This window comes from Uranotaenia lowii, chromosome 2, assembly GCF_029784155.1.
Source record: "Uranotaenia lowii strain MFRU-FL chromosome 2, ASM2978415v1, whole genome shotgun sequence".
NCBI classification, from domain to species: domain Eukaryota; kingdom Metazoa; phylum Arthropoda; class Insecta; order Diptera; family Culicidae; genus Uranotaenia; species Uranotaenia lowii.
In genome coordinates, this window is record NC_073692.1 from 421,445,346 (window position 1) to 421,449,862 (window position 4,517).

Below are 4,517 nucleotides of genomic sequence, written 5' to 3' on the forward strand. Positions count from 1 at the left end.
CGTGAAAGAAGAAGCAAGGTGATTGAGGCTAAATCATGACAAATGGGTGTCAGGATAAAAGGGAATCTCGAAATATAAGAAAAGGCGCATGTTCTCATAAATATTTAAATCTCTGGTAAAATTTGAAGAAAAATGGTGAGATTTAAATCCTTGTTTCAAAATTAATGAAATTGCAAAGAAATAGTAAAAGAGAAGGTAAAAGTGCATACGGAAGTGCATATTCGTGAAAGAAAGTAGAATTCAAGAAGAAAATATGGTTAATTTGCAACATAAATTAGGTAAGGAATAGTGAAATGAAAAGCAAACGAGCCACTAAAAGGGAAATCTGAAGAGTTGGCAAAGGTGGCACAGTTAGGGTAAATTGGTTGAAGTTTTACCCTTGGCAAAGATTGAAGGGTTGTGACGAATACGCACTCAAATTATCAGCAGATTGGTAAGATACGCTTTCTCATAAAAATGTGAAATCCTCAGGAGATTGGTAAGATGTGTTTTTACTGAAATAAAATAAATAGGAATGTTCAATCAATTGCCAGCTGGCCAGGTATATACACGGATGCCGGAATACCTGTAGTAAATGTATAACATTTAAATTGTTTTACATTTTAAACTGGCTGTGTACTTGATCGATACATTCTACCAATTTATACAGACACATACACGTAAAACATTCACTCCACAACAGTTCAAACGAAGCCATGGGGTCCGGGTATGGGGTACGAGGCATTGGAAATCTATTGAAATTGTTGTCTAAAAAATGCGTGTAACCTCATACTTTGGCAAAACTGCGGTGAATCCGTGCACCCATGGTGGATAACCAACATACATACAACATACATATATTCATAAACTTTTGAGTTAGTTTTACTAATGATCTTCTGAAATATTTCCTTGTTGATCAGTGCTACCTTGATGATCAAAGTAATCTCAGTTAATTCAATGAAACAAAAAAAAATCATTATTTCTTCAGCAAAAAAAGTTATCTATGCTGACAAACACCAAATATTAAGGGAGGCTTTGACTTTGAGGTCAGTTTTCAAAGGCCTCAAAAATTCCGGCGCCGTTATTGATGATTAAAGAGAGAGCATCAGTTTTGTACATTGAGATTTAGCTTCTGATCCCAAGAACCATTCTTTTGACCTTTGTACAAAATTGGTGGCCTCGGTCAATCACGGAGTAGCAACCATTGGTGATGAGGAACTCATTCTACTGAGCCACGCCTGCGATCATGGAATTCGAAATCAATCAATTGAGATTGAGAATATCAATGATAATATAAATATATGATTTAAAATAGAATGCATAAAATTTCAATACTTATTAATATTCCTTAGAATTTTCACATGAACAGTAATAGTTTCGAGTTCAATGATTTAAGGTGGATGTGAGTAGTCAATCAAGCTAAGCTAAGCTAGGCAAAAGTTTTCGAAGGCCCCAAAAATTTTAACGATAATTATTTGGAAGCAGCTTATAGCAATCATTTTGACTATTTCAAATGACATTGATTATGAAAATCGATTCAATAGCACTAACCATATTCAATAATCTAAAAATGAAAGATTGTAATCAAATCTAATCTAATGTTTTGAAATCGTCTTGGTACATCTTTATTAGAAGTATTAGAGAAACATGAGGTGTCAAAGAATGAAAGAACATAAGCCGTAAATAAATTAAATTTTTCGAAAAAGATACGACGGCTCACCAACAGGGACTTGAACCCGGATTGCCGGCTTATGTTCTTTCTTTCTTTGATACCCCATGTTTCTCTAATACTTCCCATCACCTTTGAAAATGTGAAAGATTGTAGATGTACAGCTTCTCGATTTAGGTAAAGTCAACAAATTTCATGTATCGAACGTATACAAGGAAAATCTTTTTCAAATAGAAGGTATTGCAATACGATTCAGCTTTGTTCGAAATCGAGAATTATCTGAACTTATACTTAGTTGAACATGTAGAAAACCAAAACATGCCTTATATCTTCGCAGAAAGTTTGTATTCCATTGAAAGTACTGAATATAATCCTGTTGAATTGAAAATGCCCAAATACTTACAAGTTCCAGTATCATACTGATTTTGAATTAAATATACGCTTCCAACTGTTTTCCAACATGACATTGAAATTAAGTAGCATCGGAGCACACCTTAGTGATAACAGCTGACTGCCGAAGTGCCGGTTTTTTTTTGCGAGTTTACGGTTTAATCTCAATGATGCATGAAGTTGGGAGCATTGGCATAATTTACGATGAGAATGTTCTTTGCCCGTTTCTGTTGTTCTTGTATTGTGAAATAAGCTCTGATTACTTGAGAAATTTGAACGCGGTTGTCACCAATTCGGTTTTTTTTCTGCACAACAAGTGAAGTTTAGATGATGAAAAAATCCTGGGAAAATTTGTTCAAATTCAAATTTTAACAAAAAGATAGGCTTTCGGAAATGATTTTTATTGCAATTTGTGCAAAAAGAACATTTGTGAATCATATGCAGATTCACTTTCATATAGCAAAAAAAAAAAGTTGGAAAAAAAGTTTATCATTCTGATTGGGTGTTGTATCAGCATATGAGTAAATATTTGTTGTTAACTTATCAGCTGATTCATATACAAAGTTGTGACAGAGCATGAATAAGAAACAAAAACGCAACCGGTAAGGCTTTTACATAAAGGCTGCTTCGTCCTTCATTACGATGCGCTGATGTCTCTTGGAAGCTCGTAAGTGCTTCATAATTGTTGTGACCGTGACAATATTTTATAATAAATAAATATCGCTACGTTCGTTCTGCAATTTTTCCAGCAATCCCATAAGCCTCCACACGTGTGAAAACCACACTCGTAATGCGTACGTAATTATGGGCTCAACTTTCGCCAAGGCAAGAGTGTAGGCGTAGAACTATTTTTGTTCAACGCCTAGTTCCGATTTTCCACTCCGACGAACGACGACTCGACGGCCAGCCAACGGACACACAGTTGGATCATCTCTTCCGGTGATTTTTGCCAGCCCATCGCCAGCAATGGGTAAGGATGATACATAAAAATGACAAAGTTGAGTCTGCTGAACAACGCGGGACCAAGTAATAAGAAACACGTGCGTTTTTCCGCGTAAACTGGTAGCATGGTACCTATACTTAGTAGATCTACTCACGCGGGGGGAGGAATTTGTTACGCACGCTTCTCGGGGCTCCCTGAAACTTACTATGTAGCACTGCTTAGTAGGATTGGGGAAAAGGAATTTTGTTTATGTTGCGAGGGAGGAATGTTTTTTCCACACACTGGCCTGGTCTGGATTTATGTCCAGCTTTACAATTAAACATGACTGGGAGCGTTGGCAGGGCTGGGTCAGCTTGAAGCAGTGGCGCCGTTAAGTATGCGATCACTTTATTTTTAAATTCAGCAAACACATGATTTTTTACTTTTTATTCAAACTGTCTAGTTTTGTTACCATTCGCTGAAGACTGGTTCTCAGATATGTACAGTAAATAATCGTTAATTGCTACTTAGACACTAACGACGTAGTTACTGAGTAGTTAAAACCTTGTTGTAAATTTGAAAAAGTTCAAAATATTATATTCTTGCTTAATTGATGCATTCAGGGAAGGTAAGATCGCCACTATTATTTTTAAACTGATATTCTAAAATCGGCTAACGAAAATCTAGCATAAGGACTTGAATTAATTTGAATGTCTATAGAAATCTTTTTTTTATTGGTAATGGTAAAGCTTTTCATGTACATGTTGTTTAAAAAAGGCTCAGTTTTACAACGGCAGCGAAAAAACTTGTAAATTTAAAAATATCTACCATAGGGGAGAGGCGAGCTAAATGCGAGTACTAACGGGAATAATTATTTTCTCTCATATTCTAATAGATGAGAGTCTAAAAACTACATGCATTCGAATGGACATCTGTTTTATATACTTTAGAACAATTTTTTGTTAAAATATGTTAAGTTTTTTAGAAAATGATTAAATAATAATATTACAAAAAATATTTATGTTTTTTTTCTATATTTAAATTCCACTTGCAATATTTTCGTATAATTTAATTTGAAAAGGAAGAAATTGATGTTAAGTATTCGTTAAATCTTAAATTTAGGTAAAATTTTAGATATCACTAATTCTTTTGCATAAAACATTGTCAGGAATGCTTTATGGCCATCAGACCGCTGAAAAAAAAAAATTACTTTTTGCTCCCATATGTTTTTTGATGTCTTTTGGGTCACCAAACATCAGTGTAAAATTTGAGATGATTTGGTAAATTTCGCAACGCGTTTCAATTTTGTATGGAAATTTTTATGGAAGAAAAAATTTTTGCACATCAAATCATCTAGAAAATTCAAATAAGCTTGAAATGAAGTTGATCTGCAATTTTTGGTTTTGACTATTCTGTTTATTTTTTGCTAATAAGACAAGCAGCGAAGCATTTCATGGGTAAAGTTCTAATTATTCCAAAATATAAAATCTGAACAATGGCAGACTTTGCTTGGCATAGATTTTTATAATTTCATGAAATGTTTTTTCATATATAAAA